Below are 22,218 nucleotides of genomic sequence, written 5' to 3' on the forward strand. Positions count from 1 at the left end.
GTCAGAAGGTCATTCAACACCCTCTGCGGGACCCTCAGGCTGACACAGTGGAGGTGCCTCCGGCGGCTGTGCTGGCTGTCCTCACACCAGGCCATTCTCTTAGCTGTGCTCGCTGGACACCCCTCTGGTTTGCCCCTCTGTGGGTATTCTTCAGTCGCGTTAGCCACACAGGCAGGTCACTGCAGGTGGCAGGCCCTCTGTCAGTCTGCATGCCTTTGAGCTTCCTGTCTCCCTCCCAGGCTCTTTTCCTCTCCCATCTCCTTTCAGGCACAGGCTTTGCTGCCCTCTTATTATTCCGTTTCCTTTTTGGAGCCTCCTGTGCATCCCAATTAGCATTTGAGAGAATCTGCATTTGAGAGAATCTACAAGCAGAAGTGGTTCTGAACTGCTGGGCTTTGGACAGATTCAACATCTGGTTGAGGGGGCAAGGAAGGAGGTGTGTTCCCACTGGCTATACCCAGTCCTTTGTGCCCACTTGGGACTCAGGCATTGTGCTCGTTTATAGGGTCAGTGTTACTTTCTGGGGCCACTCCAACAAAGAACCATATATCCCTCACTGTCTGGAGGCCAGAAGTCCCAAACCGAGGTGTCAGGGCTGCACTCTCTGAAACCTGCAGGGAGGCTCCCTCCTGCCTCTTCCAGCTAATGGTGGTGCCAGCAACCCTTGTGCTCCAGGGCTCGTGGCTTCATCACCCCTCTCTGCCTCCGTGGTCACACAGCTGTCTCTTCTGTGTCTCCTCTTATGAGGACACGAGTCATTAGATTCAGGGCCCACCCTGCTCCAAGATGATCTTATTTTAACTAATTAAACCTGCAATGAAATGACCCTGTTCCCAAGCAAGGTCACACTTTGAGACACTGGGCATTAGGACTTCCACATATCTTTCTGGGGACTTTCTTTCTCTTCTTCTCTCTTTCTCCCTCTTTCTTTTTTTAAACGGGTCAACTGTAGAACCTCCAACCGAAATTGTGCAAAATAGTTCCAGGCCAGGAAGTGGCAGAAGGTTAGTGACAGAATATACCATGTCTTGGTACGTTCAGGATCTCATTGATGAATTCCACACCCAACGAGTAGAGTGTAGTCATGGGAGTGAAGGAAGGGGTTGGGAAGCTCTTGTCTCAGGCTGTCATCCATGACAGCCAGGTGATCCTCCACACTTGGATCTCCTGAACGAAGTGGCAGGGAAAGGGCAGGCAGTCACAGGGGCTTGGAAAGATAGCAAAGCCCCAAGATAGGGGCAGGAAGGTCCCTCAAATAGGCTCCTAAGCCCATCCAGGAAGCCGCTATGCAATTCAGGCCCTGGTCCTTCCTCCCCCTTTCCTGGAGGGAGAAGCACCCATGGTGAGTCAAGGCCCTGGACCCGAGGGAGAGGCAGTCAGGGAGCTCGGGGCAGCAGCCCGGTGGGAGGGAGGGTGTGCGGGCAGGCGGGGGAGACCAGAAGAGTGGAGAAGGTGGGGAAGTGGGAGTCGTGGAGTGGGGCCTCAGGCTGGGAATGGCTGAGCCGGTGGAGAAAGCTGGTCCTGGGGTGGAGCCTGGTAGCAGCGAAGGCAGGGGCCCAGGCTGGGCTGGTGCATGGTCTTAGGGGAGCGGAGAGTGGGTTAGCGCGCCCAGGAGCCGACTTCTTGAAGGGGAAAGGAGGGGGCTCGGGCTGAGGGAAGGGATTCTGGGGACACATTTCAATGCACAACAGGGCCCCGGCTGTATATCATCTTATTTTTGACAGTGTCAAAAGCCATTTATGTTTTTAAAATTAGTTTTTAGGGATGTGCTCTGAAGCATGAGTTTTCCCCACCTAATGCTTCCAGTCCTTCCCGAGGGGTGGCCACCTTCACATTGCTCGGGGTCCTGGGATGTTCGGTGTGTATGTGCGCAGAGCTCCTGTGCACACATGTCCGCTCTCTGCACCTTCTGTGTTCTTCACCCGACCACATGTAGGGATTCGACAATCAGCACATCGGGGCCTGCCCAGCTCTCATTGCGGATGCACCCTAAGAAGTCACCGTGTGCAAGCAGGTAATTTAGCTGTGGGTCGACCTTTGGAAGGACTGGAAGCAAAGGCTGGAGGCAGAGACTATCCCTGTGGAAGCCACGCTCACAGGCGCCAGCATAACCTGAGCTCCTGGGAGGAAAGTGCCAGCGCACAGGACGCAGGCACCTGTAATTCAATTCTTGAACCTTTTATTTTGAAATCTCACGTCTAGAGAAAAGTTGCAAAAAAAGATTACAAGGAACGCCCGACCTCCTTTCCCCCACATCTCCCACATGTTAACATGTGGCATGTTCGCTGTGTCCTTTACGGAGGCCAAGTTGCAGGGCGGTGCTCCTGCCCCTAAATATTTCAGGGCGTGTCTCCTCAAAGCAGGGCGTCCTCCTGCAGCCCAGGTGGGGCCAAACCGGGACTCCCGCATCGATTCAGTGCTAGATGGTCTCTAACCTGCGACCCATCTTCCAACTGCCCTGCTTGTCCCGATTATGACTTTTGCCCCTTCCTGTCAGCTGTGTTCCTAAGTGTTTTATTTTCCTGGCTTCCGTTGTTGGCGGCGGTTTCCCTACTGTCCCATCCCCCCCGCCACTTGTATTTTGTGTGGGCATCAAGGCTCCTGATTTCCGAGTGTTCATTCGGTCCCCTTTCCCCTCGGGATCCTCTAGGGTCGCGCTTGCTGTCCCGGATGGCGGTCACGTGTGGCTCTTAATGGCTCTGTACGTAAAACAGAAGGACGTGGGCCTGAACACTGGGTCCCTCAGTCCCATTAGCCCCATTAAAAAAATTGTTATTTAGTTAGTTAGCTCATGTCTTTAATTAACCCATACACAGTTACTTGTCTGCTGGTTTGTTGAAGCAACAAGTCAGGCAGCGTTCGCCACAATAATGTCCGTCATAGCGGCTGGCCATAGAGACCCCCAGCAAAGGCGGTTTCTGCCAGTGTCACCCGCCCGCCGTGTGTGTCTCGGGACAGCAGCCTGACCTTTCCCTTTCGCTCCCCTTCCTGGGAGTGGCGTGAGGCTCCCTCCTTCCCTTAGCGCCTCCACGAGGTCTCAGGGCAAAATGAAGAGTGGGCTCCTTTTTTTTTTTAAAAAAAATATATCTTTATTGACTTCAGAGAGAGGAAAAGAGAGAGAAGAAACATCAGTGATGAGAGAGTCATTGATCGGCTGCCTCCTGCACGCCCCCGACTGGGGATCGAGCCCGCAACCCGGGCATGTGCCCTGACCGGGATTCGAACCCCGATCGCCTGGATCCTAGGTCAATGCTCAACCGCCGAGCCACGCCCAGCCGGGCGAGTGGGCTCCTTTTGAGCGTTGTAGTCGGACAAAGGGCATCCGTCTTCCTGTCGCTTGCCAGCTAAGGTCAGTCCCTGCTGACCAGGAGGAATTCCTCCCTTGTCCTGGATCTTGGCCTTTACATTTTTGGTTGTATCCCGGGGTTCGCCCTGGAGGGTGAGGGTCTTCCCCGCGAGGGTTTTCACGAAAGTCTGCATCTTGGCGGGGATTCCACCGCAGATGGCCGATGGGAAAAGCACATTAGCCCCATTTTTTTTTTTTTTTTAAATATATCTTCATTGATTTCAGAGAGAGGAAAGAAGAGGGAGAGAAAGAGATAGGAACATCAATGATGAGAGAGTCATTGATCGAGCCCGCAACCTGGGCATGTGCCCTGACCGGGAATCGAACCCCGATCGCCTGGATCCCAGGTCGACGCTCAACCGCTGGGCCACGCCCGGCCGGGCAGCCCCATTTTTAATGCTCGGCAGCCGCATGTGGCTGGGGCCTCACTGGACGTGGAGGCTCTGGAATGTTTCCGTCGTCGCCGGTTGAACAGGGCGGCATTTTTGCAGCAGTTCCCGGGACAGCGCCGAAGCCTCTGCAGGTGGAGACGGTTGCGCTTCTTTTCGTCCTGTGCCCCTAACCGGTGCTCTTTTCTGATGCGGTGGCTGATGGCCCCAGCGCAGCGAGGGGTGGCCGTGGAGGCGGCAGGTGGCCTTGCCTTAGTTTCGATCTTAGGGGAGATGGCACCAGCATTTCCTAATTCAGTGAGGTGATGGGTTTAGGAAAAGGCATATGCATTTTATTATATTAAGACAATATCTATCAATTCCTATTTTCCGTACTGTTTATAATTTTATAAGAAATCGACAGTAGATTTTTGTCAAAGGCTTTTCCTGCACCGATGGAGAGAACCATATGGTTCTTCTCCCTCGATTGGTCCATACGGTCACTTTATGGATGGATTTCCTAACAGTGAAGCAGCCTTGGAATCTCGGAGTAAATCCCCCTTGTTCATGGCGCACTGTTTTCCTCCTATAGGGAGAGGTTTTGCTGGGAGCAGGCAGGGCTGGGGCAGGGGACTGTGGCCAGGCGTGTGTGTGTGGTGCGTGGGGCTAGACGTGCCAGGCAGGAGGACATGGCTTGCAGCTGGGTCCCCCCAGCTCGGAGCAGGGTTGGTTTAGGGCTCGGGGTGGCCCTGAGCTGGGTGGGCACCAGGGGGCGCTGCAGCCCGCAGGTTGGGCAGGGCCCGGGCTGCAATTAGTAGGGGCTCATCCTCCCTTCTCTGGAAACCCATTCCGTACCCACTCCCCACCTGCTGACCCCCTCTCAGCCTGTCCTCCCCCCACCCCAACCTGCGCCTGCGCCAGGTGCTGCCCAGGTGGGGTTGGCACAGTCCTGGCTGCAGCGACCCCCAGTCGCTGGAGGTGAGAGGTGCGCACAGGGGACACCTGCGCAGTCCGGAGGTTGCTGGCTTGTCTCACACCTGGCTGTGCGCGCTCCCGTGGGTTTCTGCAGCCATTTGTTTCCAAGTGGCGGACCCTGAAGTTCCCTGATGTGCTTCAGTCTCCTGAATGGAGGAGAAACCGGCGAACACACGTGTGAGTTCAAGGGGCTCTGTGCTGACGGGCGCAGGGAGGGTCTCACCAGAAGCTGACGTGGTGAGTCGGGCTCCACGGGCAGGGTCAGGGTGAGCAGGGAGCTGCAGGCAGAGGCCCGAGGGGGAACGAGGGCAGTGTTTTCGGGGTGCCACGCGGAGGTGGGAGGACGAGGTGGGCCATCCTCTAAATGGCCCTGGAGACCTTGGGGGCTGGTGGGGCAGCTGAAGCTGAGGTTGGGCATGTGCTTTGGGGTGGGGTCTGCGGCAACTACTGGAGATAGTTGTGGGGTGAGGCAGGAGCTGGGGGAACTGGGGCATCGGGCATTTGGATGTGATGTGGAGGGGTCACCTGGCAGCTGGCGTGCCTGGCGGGAGGGGAGCTGTCTGGGGGCTTGGACAGGCCAGTCCCCCAGCGCCGCATGGGCTCAGTCAGTCCGTCTGGGAGGCTGGGTTCAGAACCTAGCTGTGAGTGGGGGCTGGGGACATGTCCTTCTGTCCAGAAAGTCGCTGTTGCAGACTCCGGACATCTGCAGGAGCTGAGGTGGGGGCCCTGACTTGGTTGCCAGAGGACCCCAGGTGGAGCATGGATTCAGCCCTGGGTGCCTGTGGGGCCCCAACCTTCATTAGTCTACACCCCCAGGGAGCGATCAACTGCCTCCTTCCAGTGGTGACCACACACTGGCACTGGTCACCTTCCGGTTTTGGAGGTGTCCTGACAGGACAGAGGTCACAGATGTGCATCCGTGTTGCCAGGAGCAAACAGGCCGGGAGAGGGCTCAGCAAAGTCCTTGCTGCAAAGTGCTCCTCCCACGTCCATTTGGGACGATGTCATCCAGGAGAGAGGATATTTGCGTCACAGTCAGAAAACAGCCAGGAGCGAGGCCGCTTCCTTCCCTCCGCGTGTGAAGCAGACCGGGAGATGCTGGAGGAAGACTTGCACCTGTGCGCCTTTTGTTTTCACCTTTGTCTTTTCTCAGTGGAAAGCCAACTTTCCCTGGAAGATGCAGCCGTGGCCCCGCCGGGGTAGGTGTGCGGGGCCGGCAGCGCTCTCTCCACCCGGACCCCGTGGTTCCGTTTATCCCGAGGGCCAGGGCCGAGCTGGTCCTCCCGAAGATGGTGTGGGCTGCCCCCCAAACTTGAAACGAATGCCTGCCACTCTTTCTCTGAATATCTGTTGCTCTGGTGCCAGGCTCAGATGTAATTCCTCTCCACTTCCTGGGCTTTCCAACTTCTCCACGATAGCACATACTGCCTTGATAATTAAAAATAAAAATTAGGAAAACACTGGAAATAAGGAAATGAATAAATATATTCAAAGCAAGGCCGAGGGCGAGATGGCTCCATTTGTATGTTCCTGGCTTTCTGGGAGCGACACCCCAGAAGGGGAGACACCACCTGTGCTGCCTGCGGTGCCTTAGGAATCTGACAGGATGATGCAGCTGGGAGTGCTGGCTCCTTTCCTGTCCCCCCCCTCCCCCCGTGGCAGGTTACCATGGGCACGAGGTGAGATGGACAGCAGAGTGGGAATGTCCTTGGACTTGAACGCCCCCTCTAAGAGCTGAGAGAACAGGCAGAGGAAAGTAAGCAAAGATTTAGAAAATCAGAATGCCATTCTTTTTATTTTTTAAAATTTTTGTTCAAAATATTACAGATATCCCCTTTTCTCCCCATTGACCGGTTCCACCCCTCCCCACCGCCCTCCCCAGTCCCTCTCCCCACCAATGTCCATGTCCTTGGGTTGTGTATATACGCATATAAATTCTTTGGTTACTCTCTCCCCCTCCACCCACCCACCCTCCTCCCTCCCTCTGACATTCGTCAGTCTCATCTGTGCTTCCATGTCACTGAATCGTTTCTGTTCATCAGTTTATTAAGTTCTTTAGATTCCACATATAAGTGAGATCATGTAATGTTTGTCTTTCTCTGCCTGGCTTATTTCACTTAGCATAATATTCTCCAGGTCCATCCATACTGTCCCACAGCTTTTTTACAGCTGTGTAGTATTCCATGGTGTATATGTCTGTCCCACAGCTTTTTATCCACTCATCTACTGATGGGCACTTGGGCTGTTTCCAGATCTTAGCTATTGTAAATTGTGTTGCTGTGAACATAGGGGTGCATATGTTCTTTCTGATGAATGTTTCAGGATTCTTAGGGTATATTCCTAGAAGTGGGATCACTGGGTCAAAAGGCAGCTCCACTTTTAATATTTGAGGACCCTCCATACTGTTTTCATAGTGGCTGCCCCAGTCTGCATTCCCATGAGCAATGAACTAGGGCTCCCCTTTCTCCACACCCTCGCCAGCACATGTCGTTTGTTGACTTGTTGATGGAGCCATTCTGACAGGTGTGAAGTGATACCTCATTGTGGTTTTAATTTGCATCTCTGATGATTAACGACGTTGAGCATTTTCTCGTGTATCTCTTGGCCATCTGTATGTCCTCTTTGGAGAAGTGTCTATTCAAGTTCTTTGCCCATTTCTTAATTGGGTTTTTTGTCTTCCTCTTGCTGAGTGCTATGAGTTCTTTGTACACTTTGGAGATTAGCCCCTTATCAGATACATCCTTGGCAAATATGTTTTCCCAGACCGTGGGGTTCCTTCATATTTTGAGGCTGTTTTCTTTTGCTGTGCAGAAGCTTTTTAGTTTGGTGTAGTCCCATATGTTTATTTTTTTCTTTTATTTCTCTTGCCCTAGGAGATGTATCAGTGAAAATTCCACTAGGTGAGATGTCTGTGACTTTACTGTCTATGTTTTCTTCCAGGATTTTTATAGTTTCACAACTTAAAGTCTTTTATCCATTTTGAATTTATTTTTGTGTATGGTGAAAGTTGGTGGTCTAGTTTCATTTTTTGTTGTTGCATTTTTCCAATTTTCCCAGCACCACTTTTTGAAGAGGCTGTCTTTACTCCATTGTATGCACTTGCCTCCTTTGTCAAATATTAACTGACCGTAATGGCTTGGGTCCATTTCTGGGGTCTCTGTTCTGTTCCATTGATCTATATGTCTGGTGTTGTACCAATACCAGGCTGTTTTGATTACAATGGCTTTGTAGTACAGTTTGATATCCGGTAAAGTGATCCTTCCCACTCTGTTCTTCTTTCTCAAGATGGCTGCAGCTATTCAGGGCCTTTTTTGGTTCCATATAAATTTTTGGAATATTTGTTCTAGCTCTGTGAAATATGCTATTGGTATTTTAATAGGAATTGCATTGAATTTATAAATTGCTTTGGGTAGTATGGACATTTTAATGATATTAAATCTTCTAATCCATAAACATGGCATATTTTCCCACTTGTTTAAATCTTCCTCTATTTCTTTTTTCAGTGTCCTGTAGTTTTCTGAGTACAGGTCTTTTACATCCGAGGTTAAGTTTATTCCTAGGTATCTTATTTTTTGCAATGGTAAATGGTATTTTTTTTAGTTTCTCTTTCTGAGTCAGAATGCCATTCTTAATAAACGGAATTTTTATATTTATAACTATTTATAATAAATTCATAAATATGCACATTATTATTTAAATATGCACATTATTATTTAATAAGTTGTTATCCCAGGGATTCAGCAGTGTAGTTTCATATAAAAAATTGATCAGTACAGACTTCTGGTCAAGATGGCGGGGTAGGTAAAGGTAAGTGTGATACTTGAATCCTTCCACAATCACATTAAAATTACAACTAAAATACAGAACAACCACCAGTCAGAACCCCCAAATTCTGGCTGAATGGAAGACCTACAACAAGGGAATTCAAGAAGAAGCCACATTGAGATTGGTAGGGGTGGTGGTGACATGGAAGAGGCTGTTCCCACACCCACATATGGCAGATAAAAATTGGGAGGGATATCTTGGCTGCAGAGGTCCCCTCTAAGGGGTGAGGGGTCCCAGCCCCACACCAGTCACCCCATCCCAGGGTTCTTGTGCCAGGAAGGGAAGTCCCCCTAACTCCTGGATGTAAGAACCAGTGGGAATTGAGGCTGAGGGGTACAGAGGGCTGCTGGAGTCCTAGGCAGTTCCCCTTAAAGGGCCCATGCAGGGATTTAGCCAGACTCACTCCGTCTGAGCTCCAGTGATGGGGCAGCAGCTTGAAGGTACAAGAGATAAATGGGGAGGAACTGAATTGCCTGGCATCAAGGCAAGAGCTGGGGGTAGTGGGTGGGGAGTGGGCAGCTTTCTCTCAGACAGCAGTGCTGGCAGAAGCCATTGTTCTTTTGATGAACTCTCCCCCTACAGAGCCCACAGGTGGGTACCATATCTGAGTCTCCATCAACCTGGCTAACACTATGTGCCCTGGTGATTCTGAGACCCTTCCCCACCAAGTTTTTGGGCCTACCCAGGCTATTTCCCATGGCTTTTCCATATGAATGGCCTGTCTTGGCTCACACTTCAGATTTTCCTAAAATCTCTCAAACAAGCAGCATCTGGCCTCAGTGGGCCCCGTACCTCTTGCTAAGTGGTCCCAGGCCCAGCACTAACAGCAGCTGGCCTTGGTTCACAACTTGCCCTTGCCTGGGCAACTCCAAGCCTAGCACAAGTAGCAGCCTTCTGCAGATCACTTTGTAGCTCATGCTGGGTGGCCCCAGGCAGAACATAGGCAATGGCTCACCTTAGCCTGCACTTCCCGGGAGGGCCCAAAGCCAGTGCATCCAGTGGACAGCTTCAGATCACGTTGAAGTACCACCACCCAACCACCTCCACAAGCAACACACTAAAGAGGTGGACTCAGTGGGCACCAGAATGGGGTGGGCCCCTGCATAGCTAATCTTCCACAGTGGTCGGTGGTCACAGCCAGTCCTTGAAACTGATTGGCCTGAGAGTAAATCCCTCCCATTGATGTACCAACAGAAACCAAGGCTCAACTATAAGAGTAGGGAGTACACAGCCTGCACAGGGGGTGCACCTGGAGTGCCCAGTTTTGGTGAAGGGAGAGGCTGTGCCACTAGACCCTGCAGGACACTTACTACATTAGGCCACTCTACCAAGCCTGGGAGACATAGCAGCTCTACCTAATACATAGAAACAAACACAGGGAGGCTGCCAAAATGAGGAGACAAAAAAAAAAAATGTCCTAAATGAAAAAACAGAACAAAACTCTAGAAAAAGAACAAAACAAATTGGAGACAAGGAGTTTACTAGATTCAGTGCTCAAAACACTGGTTATAAGGATCCTCAATGAACTTAGCATAAAGAAAGGACCAGTCAGAAATGAATGATACACTAACTGAAATGAAAAATAATTTACAGGGAATCAACAGTAGAGTAGATGAAGCCAGGAATCAAATCAGTGATTTGGAAGATAAGAAAGCAAAAAACTCCCAAACACCCAATCAGAACAGCAAAAAGAAAAAAAATCCAAAAAACTGAAGATAGTATGAGGAGCCTCTGGAACAACTTCAAGCCCACCAACATTTGCATTATGGGGATGCCAGAAGGAGAAGAGAGAGAGCAAGAAATTGAAAGCCTATTTGAGAAAAAAAAAAAAAAAAGACAAAAAACTTCCCTAGCCTGGTGAAGGAAATAGACATACAAGTCCAGGAAGCTCAGAGAGTCCCAAATAAGATGAACCCAAAGAGGCCAACAGCAAGACACATCATAATTAAAATACAAAAGGTCACAGATGAAGAGAGAATCTTAAAAGTAGCAAGAGAAAAGTCTAGTTACCTACAAGGGAGCTCCCATAATACTGTCAACTGATTTCTCAACAGAAACCTTGCAGGTCAGAAGGAATTGGCAAGAAATATTCAAATTGATGAAAAGTAAGGACCTATAACCAAGATGACTCTACTCAGCAAAGCTATCATTTAGAATGGAAGGTCAGATAAAGAGCTTACGAGACAAGAAAAAGCTGAAGGAGTTCATCACCACCAAACCAATATTGTATGAAATGTTAAATGGTCTTCTTTAAGAAGAAGAAAAGACCAAAAACATGAACAGTAAAATAGCAATAAATGCATATCTATCAACAATTGAATCTAAAAAACAAAATAAATGAACAAGTGAAACAGAAACAGACTCATAGATACAGAGAATATTTCAATGGTTGCCAGATGGGAGGGGGGTTGGGGGGTGGGTGAAAAAGGTGAAGGGATAAGAAGTACAAATTGGTTGTTACAGAATAGTCATGGGGATGTAAAGTACAGCATAGGGAATATAGTCAATAATATTCTTTTTTAAAAAAATATATCTTTATTGTTGAGAGTATTAAGGTGTCCCATTTCCCCCCCCCAACTGACCCCCTCCACTTCACTCCCACCCCATCCCCAGGCTTTCACCCCATTATTAACTGTGTCCATGAGTTATGCATATATGCATATAACTTCTTTGGTTAATCTCTTCCCACTCTCCATCTCTTTCCTTCCCTCTTCCCTCTGAAATATGATCGTCTATTGCATGCATCAATGTCTCTGGATCTATTTAGTTCCTCAGATTCTTTTGTTCATTAGCTTCTTCTAAAAGAAGACCCTTCAACTTTTTCTGTAGTGCTGGTCTGGTGGTGACGAATTCCTTTAGCTTTTTCTTATCTGTGAAGCTCTTTATCTGACCTTCAGTTCTAAATGATAGCTTTGCTGGGTAGAGCAGTCTTGGTTGTAGTTCCATGTTTTTCATCACTTTGAATATTTCTTGCCACTCCCTTCTGGCCTGCAAGGTTTCTGTTGAGAAATCAGCTGAGTCTTTTGGGAGCTCCCTCGTAGGTAACTAGGCTTTTCTTTTGCCGTTTTTAAGATTCTCTCTTTGTCTTTAACCTTTGGCATTTTAATTATGATGTGTTTTGGTGTGGGCCTCTTTGGGTTCCTCTTGTTTGAGACCCTCTGTGCTTCCTAGACTTGTAAGTCTATTTCTTTCCCCAGGTAGGGGAAGTTTTTCTGTAATTATTTTTTCAAATAGGTTTTCAATTTCTTGGTCTCTTTCTTCCCTTTCTGGCACCCCAATAATATGAATGTTGGGCCTCTTGAAGTTGTTCCAGAGGCTCCTTATGCTATCTTCATATTTCTGGATTCCTTTTTCTTTTTGTTCTTCTGGTTGGGTGTTTTTTGTTTCCTCATGTTCCAAATTGCTGATTTGATTCTCAGTGTTCTCTACTCTACTGTTGATTCCTGTAAATTATTCTTCATTTCAGTTCCTGTAGCCTTCATTTCAAATTGGTACTTTATTATGTTATTGATTTTCTCAGTTATTTCCCTAACAGTCTGCTTAAACATCCTTATAACCAAAATTCTGAACTCTGTATCTGTTAGCTTGCTTGGATCTATTTCATTTAGTTCCTCTTCTAGAGATTTCTTCTGTTCTTTTCTTTGTGACATGTTTCTTTGCCTCCACATTTTGGCTGCTTCCAGGTGTTTGTTTCTATGTATTAGGTAGAGCTGCTCTGTCTCCTGGAATTTGTAGAGTGGCTTTGTGTAGTAGGTGTCCTGTAGGGTCCAGTGGCTCAGCTTCCCCAGTCACCTGAGCTGGGCCTTCTAGGTGCTCTCCTGTGTGGGCTGTGTGCACTGTCCTGTTGTAGTTGAGCCTTGGTTGCTGTTGTCATTGCTGGGAGGAAATGACCCCCTGGCCAACTGGCTATGAGGACCAGCTGCAACTACAGCCAAAGAGCTGCTGTGCTGGAGACACCCCTATGGAGAAGGATTTACTTCAGTGGAGTTTTGGTGTTCACCAAGTGAGCCCCTTGAGTGTCACTCGTGGACGTGGTAGGGTTGTAATCCAGTGTGGTCGAGTCTGACCACCAGGTGCACTGTCTCTGGGGCCTCCCAGGAGGTGCAGAGTCAGCCTGTGCCAGTGCCTTGCCCAGGGCCACCCAGCATGAGCTACACAGCAAACCATAGTTGGCTGCTGCTTGTGCTGGGCTTGGGGTTGTGCAGGAGAGGCCAAGCTATGAGCCAGTGCAGGCTGCAGCTAGTGCCAGGCCTGGGGCCGCTTATCAAGCCGTATGGGGCAGCTGCTGCTTGTTTGAGAGATTTTAGGGAAGTCCTAAGCATGAGGCTTGAGAGGCCACTTGCACAGAAAAGCCCCTGGAAATGGCCTGGATGAGCTGCAGGTGGGGAGGGGCGGGGCCTCCGGGAATCACGGGGCGGGGCCAAAGGTGCTGGCGATTCAAACATGGCGCCTTCTTGCCGGTTGTGTGCGGGGAGGACTCGCCAAAGGAGCAATGGCCTCTGCCAGCCCGTCTGCCTGGGAGGAAGCCGCCCCTCCGCCTCTCGCCCGGATCTCAGGCAGGTTAGTTCCTCCCCGAGTGTCCCGGGTCCTTTCCGGCTGCTGCCCGGCGCTGGGCTCAGAGGGAGCGTCCGAGTGAGTCTGTGCCGGGCCCTTTAGAGGAGCTGCTGGGGCTCCCGCAGCCTCCGTGACCCTCAGGGACAGTCCCCTCGGGTTTCGCAGCCCCGAGTTGTGGGGACATCTCTTCCGGGCCCTGGAGCCCTGGGCTAGGGGCTGGGACCCTCGCTCCTCCGGGAAACCCCCACCGCCGAGATTCCCTCCCGGGCTTAACCAGCGGCACCGGGTGTGGGCCCGAGGCCTATTCTCTGATTCAGCCCCGATCCGCCCGCGTCTCCTCCCCTCCTCCCAGTCTCGGTGCTTCTTCAGCTCCCTGGTTGTGGGGCTTCTGTTCAGCCGGATCTCAGGAGCTCTGCGTGCTGGTGGTTCTGTATTTTAGTTGTAATTTTGATGTGGTTGCGGGAGGCGGCGGGCGCAGCTGTGACCTATGCCGCCATCTTGTTTCTCTCTCTCAATAATTTTCTTTTAAAAAAACCCTCATATGAGGATATATTTTCATTGATTTTGAGAGGGAAAGGAAGGGGGGGAGAGAGAGATGATCATATGGTTTTTCTTATTTAGTCTTAGAATTGGTTTTGAAAGTCTGAACGAGCCTCACATTCCTGGGTGAAGCCCACTTGGTCGTGGCGTATAATTCTTTGTATATGTTGCTGATTCATTTGCTCATGTTCTGTGAGGTCTCTTCCATCTGTGTTCATGAGGGATGTAGGTTTTTTGTGCGGTCTTTTCCTGGTTTTGGTCTCAGGGTAATGCTGTCCTGATATAATGGGATGGGGACTGTGCCTCCTCTCCTTTCTGGAAGTGGTTGGGTAGAATTGATGTTATTTCTTCTTTAAATGTTTGGTAGACATCACCAGTAAAACCACCTGGACCTGGGCATTTCTCCCATATTTTTAACTAAAAATTCAATGTCTTTGATAGTTATGGGACTATTTAGTCCCTACTACATTTTAGGTGAGTATGGGTGTTTGTGGTTTTTGAGGAACTGGTGCATCTCCTCTGAGTTATCAAGGGGAGATGTCTCTGTGCCTGACTTTGGGGGTATCCAGTGCAGCCAGAGGCCTAGAGTGAGCCTTGATGGGGCTGTGAGGAGCAGCTGCACCTCCAGGCTGACCAGAGGAGTCAGAGGAAGCCCAGGGAGATGGAGCCACTCCCATTACATCCACACCATGGTGGGATGGTGAGCGCGCTGCATCCTGTGACCACTGTAACAAATTGGCATTATTGGGTAGCTTAAAACAATCAAAACTTATTTTCTCCCATTTGGAGCCAGACGTCTGAGATCAAGGTGTCCAGGGCTGTCTCGCACCAGAAGCTCTGAGGTGGCTCCATCTGGCCTCTCCCAGCTTCCAGTAGCTTCAGGCATCCCTTGGGTTGTGGCTGCATCCCTTCCTTCTCTGCCTCCATCTCCACGTGGCTTCTCCTCTGTCTGTATCTCTCCTCTTTGGTCTCTTGCAGGACACTTGTCATTGGACTTAGGACCTATCCTGGTAAGCCAGGATGATCTCATCTTGAGATCTTAATTAAATCAAAATGCAAAGACCCTTTTTCCAAGTGAGGTCATATCCACAGGTTCTGGGAATCAGGACATGGACACACTGTTTGGGGTGCACTACTGAGCCCACCTTGACAGGTCTCTGGCAGTGGCCTCCCCTGCTGCCCAATCCCAAGGGCTACTCTTTGGTGCGGCCCCAGCTGTGGAGTGCACACCGCTATGTTGGAATGGGGTGCCTTTCCTTCCTGGCCACAATTTGGACCCACAGGCCCCGAAACGGCAGAGCTGGCAGCTTTCTGAGCCCACAGGGCAACTCACTGGTCCTGGCTACAGGATCATCAGGCAGGCGGGTCATTCTACAACGTCCCTTTGCTCCCGGCCCCATCTGAGGAGGGCTCAGGTTTCCACCCCACGGCTGGCCTCACCAGCTCAGTGCTGATGGGTGCGCATCAGTCCATCTTCCTCTGTTTTCACTGGAGTGGCAGAGACTGCGCTTGGCTTAGCAGTGGGGTCTCCAGGCGCCTCTCGGAGGGACAGAGCTGCTGTATCTTATGCTTACCCCAGGGACCTGGGCTCAGAGTCCTCATCTTGTGTGGGGGCCCATAGGCGCTCCTGGTGTCTGCCCCGGCCCCGGGTGGGTGCTGCCAGCCGTGCTGCCCCAGAGGCCTGCCTTCGGCTCTTGCCAGCAGTGTGTGGCACCGACTGGAATTCTGAGCACAGTGTGGGCACTTTGTTCTCCTGGATCAGAGTCTGGGCTCTTGCTGTCGGCACAGCTGTGGTGCCTGAGCCCTGACAGGTGATGGGCCAGCTGTCCCTGGCCCTGGGGTGGGGCGTTGTCCCTCTCACTGAGTTTAACCCTCTCCTGCTGGGCTTGCCCCCGACAGAAGGGCAGCTGCGTGCCAGGTTGTCTCGCTCTCCCACCTCCCCGCAAATCTGCTTGGGGAAGACATGTTCTATTTACATCTTACTCCCTCGGGACCTGAGCCAGAGACCCTGGCCCCCAGAAAGGTGTATGCCACCTTTGGTCCAGGTGGAGGAGGCACCCTATGGTCCAAATGGCCAACACCTGCTCTCATGGCAGCTCTGCCCCCTTGGCCTGTGGGGCAAGGTAGGGCTGGGGAGAGCTGACCCAGGAAGGCTCAGAGTCCCTCTGGGTACCCTGCACCAGCTTGGGGGACGAGAGGAGGGGAATACTAAACTGAAATGACTCAGTGGGGTCAGCTGGTGGAGCTGCCTCAAGGCCTTCAGAGCTGTGCCTCTACTTGGAGGCCCTCCAGGCTTTGCCACTATTTCAGCCCCATCTTTCAAGGACAATAGAGGGGAGTCCCCCTTGGTAACTGTGCCCCACCAGCCAAGAGCCTGTGACACCAGCAAATGTTGAATGAGCCAGTGGGCTGCATGCACTGGGGGCCTTGGGCTCCTGCCTGGGTTCATTGCTGTAACAGCTGCCCTGGGTGGGCCAGTCAGTGCAGCCCCAGATGGGGTAGGGGCTCCTGCAGGACCTGCCACAGCTCTGAGCAGGGGGCTGGGGACCCTGCAGCCAGATGGTGTCCTCCTGGTGCCATTTTGGCTCCTGAGAGGGGCTGGTGGACACAGCGCTGCCAGGCATCCTCAGGATGTGGGGACAGGTCTGTGAGACTGTGGGCTTAGCTGCCAAACTGGCTGAGGGTACCCCTACCTCTGGGATGCCTGACCTTCCTTGGAAGCTGCATTTGAACCTGAAAAGAGACTGTCCCCAGGCTCTCTGCAGCCGTGCTCTCTGGGGAAGATTTAATGAAATCCTTTCTCTAGACCTGCCCTTTGTCCTGCTGTCCGTGAGCATAGGACCTGGGCAGGGAGGCGTGGGGGCCTGGGACCCTCTCCTCCCAGGTAGAGGCTGGTCCCTTAGGCCTTCAGTGCCCACCCTCCTCTAGGGACTTATTATAGCAGCAATCCATGCATATTGAGGACAATATGCCCTGGGCAGGCGCCAGAGCTCCCAGTGGCGCTGGTTGGGCGTGAAGGGCTCAGACGGTGGCAAGGACTCCCAGGGTCAGGTGGGCATCAAGGGTTCAGACAGTGCTTAGGGGTGCTGTGTGGGTTGACAGGGTCCTGCTGCCTTGTGCTCCTGATCCTCTCGGAGGGGCACTGCCCCGGGAGGCACCCAGCTACCTGCCCCCCAGGTCGGAGAGGAGGGTGTCTGCCTTGGGTCACACACTTTATAGCCAGAAACGGGTATGCAAGGCTCTCCCGCATCCACAGTCGCGGTCCCACTCCTGTGGGGTGAGCGGGTCAGGGGGCCTCAGTAGCATAGGACCACGCCCAGCTGCTGAGGGCAACAGGAATGCATCCTCACTGCCCGGAGGCCGGAGGTCTGTGGTCAAGGTGTCTCAGGGCCTTGCTCCATCCGAGGCTCCAGGGGGAGGGCCCTTTCTGCCCTTTCCAGCTCCTGGTGGCTCTGCATCTCTTGGGTTGTGGCTGTATCACCCCAGTCTCTGCCTGCTGTCACATGGCTTTTCCTGGTGCCTCTGGGTCTCCTCTTATAATAAGGATACCAGACATTGGATTTAGGGCCCGCCCTTATCCAGCATGACCTCCTAATTATATCTGCAAAGACCCTGTTTCCAAGGGTCATGTTATGAGGTTCTGGGTGGATGTGAATTTGGGAGGAGACTATTCTACCCACTACAGCTGACCCACAGGCCCTCCCTGGTGGAGCTGATGCCTCTATGAGGGGACGGAGGCAGCAGGAAGCACCAGGCCCCAGTGACACCTGCCCAGAGAAGTGCAGTGGGAGGATGCCCTGGGGTGGCCAGGGAAGGCCTTTCCGGTGGACCTGTGAGCTGAGACCCAGGGGAGGAGAGGAGTCACCCTGCCAGGGGTGGTGGTCAGTGAAGGTGGCCTGACGTGATTGACAAGAACCACCCGTCCTCCCCAGAGTAGCCAGCCTAGGACAGGCTGGGAGAGGACTGGGACCCCTGGGGGCTGTGCAGCCATCCAGGAGGGAAACAGTGATGGGGCCTGTGACTCTCTGAGGGTGGGGTGGGGGGTGTTGGCTGGGGACCGTCCCCTCGGGCCTGTGTGTGAGCTCTGAACGTGGTATCCACTTCCGTTTGATGGCTCAGGGAAAGGGCACAGTGGATGCAGTGCCCGATGACAGGACAGACAGAGGGATGGAGCCCAGCCCGGCGGCTTGCTCGGCGCCAGCCCTGCAGCTGCACGGCGGCCACAATGGACTGAGGGGCATTGATGGGGACACAGTTGGTCCCTGATAACTTGCTAATGGCGCTTCATATTTTTTTTTCATCCAGAAGAATTGTGTGTGAAAGCGAGTGGGGCGATGAGGCCACTTGATGAAGAGCCTGGAGCCCACCCCTTAAAGGAACAAGGCGTGTTTTTTCCCCATTTTTTTCATGTGGCTCAGACAGCTGGCTCCTTAAATATTAATCAGGGGTTATTGAGATGCAAATGCGTGCCCACCACTGAAAGGCCTGCAGCTGCGGGCTGGCGCTGAATGCCCTCGTGGCCCAGGTGCAGCGCCTGGCCAGAGCCAGCGCAAGGAGGAGGTGACTTGCGGACGACCCTCCCTGAGGACAAATGGAGTTGGTTTTCCCCAACAGGAGACGAGGAGAGGAGAGAGGCATCATCTTGTCTTATTGACTTTGCCCGTCACGGCTTTCATGGTTTCCAGCCTTGAAATAGGTGTCCCTACAGGTGGTGGTGGCGGTGAGTGGGGCCACCTCCGTCCCTTCCCGGTCTAGTGAGGCTTTGGGAAGCCTGCTCACGTTTCTGGGTCCAAACGACTTTAGAAGCTACACTCACAGCCCAACCAGGTGCCCTGGGAAGGGGCGTCGGGGGCTTCCCGAGGCCCCGCCTGAGTCCCCACCTGGCCACAAAAACTTAGGGAACAGAAAACATTTCTGAAGAGTAAGAAGGGAGGGTAGGAAGGGGTGACAAGCAAAGGAAAAATGCAGTCAGTCAAAACACAGTTAAGCTGGGTGAAATCTGGTCGCATCAAGGGTCGCAGTGGACACAGGCCTGCCTGCTGACACTTCCTACACATGCCCGTGAAGGCAGACCCGGCTCAAGGCTCTTTAGAACACACCGGAGACGAAGTGGGATGGAATATTCGATAATGAAAGCAGGTCTTTCTGTTTTAAAATATTTTCTTTGTGAATTAGAACACATACAAAAAGGTCCACAAAGTGTGTGAGCTCAGAAAATGTTCACAAAGTAAACGTCAGTGTGACTGCCACCAGCTCAACAACTCGAACCTCGTGGTCCCTTGTGTGCCCCCAACAGGACCATGACCCTGGTCTGCAGCACCAGTCTGGCCCTGCATGTCTGTGTTAGGTGATGAGTGACACCACATGGCATGCACATGTCCTTGTATGTGTCAATAATTTGATCTCTACTGCGTCTCACCTTTTGCTCAGTGGCACGTCTGGGACATTCACCCCATTTTCTACATGGTTCTAGGTTGTTGATTCTCTTGGCTGAAAGGATTCCATCAAGTAAGCGCATAAACATCATCTGTCCATCCTACTTTTTTATTTTTTAAAAAAATGTTTTTATTGATTTTTAGAGAGAGAGGGAGGGAGAGGGAGGGATGGAAACATTGATGAGAGAGAGAGAAACATTGTCAATCAGCTGCCTCCTGCACGCCCCCACTGGGGGTCAAGCTCACAACCCAGGCATGTGCCCTGACCAGGAACTGAACTGGTGAACTCTTGGGTCCTAGGTTGACGCTCACCCACTGAGCAACACCAGCTGGACTGTCCATCCTACTCTTGATGGACTTTGGGTTGTTTGCTGCTTTTGTCTCTTATGAACAGGCTGCTGTAACTTTAGCACGTGCCTCCTGGGGACATCTGTCCCTGCTTGTGCTGTGCACACATCCAGGGTTGGGCTGCTGCGTCCTGGGCATTTACAGTTTGGTAGATGCTGCCAACTTAGACTCTGACCAGCACTTCCACTGCCCTCCATATTGTCAGCACTGGCATTGCCAGTCTTACTTGTTTCAGCCTTGAGTAGTGATATTTCAGTGTTTTTCTTTTGTTTTCAAAATCAGCTTGATTAAGGTGTAAGTGCTGGTGCTGGTTTGCTCCCCTGCACAAGATCCAGCCACTCAATCCTTTCCAGCTCTGTGCTGAGTGATGACACTCTGTAGCTTGAAATCAGACTCAGTGGGAGTACTTCCATCATAGAAATTAAAAACACTACAAATCAGGGCTTTATCCAGAGTCAGTTGTAATTTATATAAAGTAAAATGCACCTATTTTAAGTGTACAGCTTGGTGGTTTTTGACAAATGTGTACATCAAGGTACCTACCATGCAACAGAGATCTAGAACATTTCCAGCCCCTCACTATTCCCTTGTTCTGCGTCCCAGTCAATTCCTTCCCAACACGGGCCCCAAGTAACCACTGGCCTGTTTTCCATCACCGTAGTTAAGACTATTTCCCTCCCTAGAGTTCTATATAAGTGGAATCACACAGTAGGTATTCTTTTGTCTCTGGATTCATTAGCTAAGCATGTTTCTGAGGTTCAAACATATGTGTCAGTAATATGATCTCTTTATTGCTAAGGGTTTTGTGTGGACACAATACAATGGGATCATCCACTTCCCTGCTGATGGACTCCTGGACTGTTCCTTTTTTTTTGGCTCTTATGAATAACTCTGCTAGTAACATTACTTACAGGTCTCTGTGCTTTCATTTCTGTCGGGTAGATAGAGGAGAAATGGCTGGGTTGAATGGTAGTACATGCTTAATGTTTTCAGAAATGCCAAACTGTTTTCCAGTGTTATACCTTTATTTATATTCTGACCAGTAATGCATGAGGTTTCCTCCTCCATTTTCTGAAAGTTTGTATAGGGTGATGTAATTTCTTCATTAAATGTTGGCTAGAACTCGCCAATCAAGCTTTGGCCTGAAATTTTCTTTGTGAGGTTTTAAATTGTGAATTCAATTTCTTTAATTGTTATGGGGCTAGTTGGGTTTTCTCTCTCTTCATGAGTCAGTTTTAGTAATTTGTGTCTTTCATGGATTTTTTTTTTTTTCCAACTAGGATGTAGAATCTATTAGAATTGTTGTTCATAATAGTCTCTATCCTTTCAGTGTTGATAGGATCTGTAGTGATGCTCTCTCTTCCCTTCTCAATATTGGTAATTTGTTTTCTTTCCTTTTTGCTTGATCATTGTAGCTGGAGATGTACCCATTTTACTGATATTTTCAAAGAACCAGATTGAGTTTCATTGATTATGTTCTCAATGTTTTGGCCCTGAAAGTGTTCTAGTTTTTATGTAAAGGTCTTTGGACTCAGTGGGAGTACTTCAATCACAGAAATTAAAAAAACCCCCACTACCAATCAGGGTTTATCCAGAGTCATAAGGACAAGGTACCTCTTCCCTCAAGCCTGGGGTGCCACATTCTGGCTTTCAGCATCTCCTTTTCGTGCACCAGCTTATTCCTTCTTTTTTGTTATTTTTCCCTTTCACTTTTCAAAGTTGCCATTAACATACAATTAACCATTTAAAAAGTGAATAATCAGCATCACTTAGTATATCACAGTGTTGTACAATCATCACCTCTACCTAGTTCCAAAATATTTCATCCCCTCCAAAGGAAACCCCATGCCCATTAGCAGTCACTCCTCATTCTCCCCTTCCCCAGCCTCTGGCAATCACCAATCTTCTTTCCATCTTTATGGATTTATCTATTCTAGATATTTCATGTAAATGGAATCATATAATAGGTGACCTTTCATGACTGGCATCTTTTACTGAGTCTAATGTTTACAAGGTTTGCCCACGTTGTAGCATGTGTCAGTATTTCATTCCTTTTTATGGATGAATAATATATCCATTGCATGGATAGATCGCATTCTGTTTATCCATTCATCTGTTGGTGGACATTTGGGTTGTTTCCAACTTTTGGCTACTATGAATAATGCTGCTGCGAGCAAGTATCTGCTTGAGTCGCCGTTTTCAATTTTTTTTTTCTTTCACTTTTTAAATTTATCTTTATTGTTGAGAGTATTACAGGTATACCATATTACCCTGCAACTGACCCCCTCCACTTCACTCCCACCCCATCACCAGGCCTTCACCCTGTTATTGACTGTGTCCATGGGTTATGCATATATGCATATAACTTCTTTGGTTAATCTCTTCCCACCCTCCACCCCCCTTCCCTCTTTCCTCTGAAATATGATCGTCTGTTGCATGTGTCAGTGTCTCTGGATCTATTTAGTTCATCAGATTCTTTTGTTCATTAGCTTCTTCTTAAAGAAGACCTTCAACTTTTCCTGTAGTGCTGGTCTGGTGTTGATGAATTCCTTTAGCTTTTTCTTATCTGTGAAGCTCTTTATCTGACCTTCTATTCTAAATGATAGCTTTGCTGGGTAGAGCAATCTTCGTTGTAGTTCCATGTTTTTCATCACTTTGAATATTTCTTGCCACTCCCTTCTGGCCTGCAAGGTTTCTGTTGAGAAATCAGCTGACAGTCTTATGGGTGCTCCCTTGTAGGTAACTAATTGCTTTTCTCTTGCTGCTTTTAAGATTCTCTCTTTGTCTTTTACCTTTGGCATTTTAATTATGATGTGTCTTGCTGTGG

At 50.3% G+C, this 22,218-nt stretch overlaps 1 protein-coding gene and 1 pseudogene across 2 annotated transcripts in view; both read right to left on the reverse strand.

Annotated features, from left to right (window-relative positions):
- Nucleotides 1–865: 865 nt before the first annotated feature.
- On the reverse strand, nucleotides 866–1,575 carry LOC308554481 (uncharacterized protein C6orf136 homolog pseudogene; annotated as a pseudogene). Its single transcript has one exon. The product of its transcript is annotated as an uncharacterized protein C6orf136 homolog pseudogene (transcript).
- A 4,523-nt stretch (nucleotides 1,576–6,098) lies between these two features.
- LMF1 (lipase maturation factor 1) overlaps nucleotides 6,099–22,218 on the reverse strand; it is a 126,654-nt gene continuing 110,534 nt past the window's right edge. The window contains exon 10 of the mRNA XM_081131609.1: nucleotides 6,099–6,117. The gene's annotated coding sequence lies outside the window, so the exon portion shown is untranslated. The remainder of the gene's footprint in view (nucleotides 6,118–22,218) is intronic.

Source organism: Miniopterus schreibersii (assembly GCF_964146895.1).
Source record: "Miniopterus schreibersii genome assembly, chromosome: 3".
NCBI classification, from domain to species: domain Eukaryota; kingdom Metazoa; phylum Chordata; class Mammalia; order Chiroptera; family Miniopteridae; genus Miniopterus; species Miniopterus schreibersii.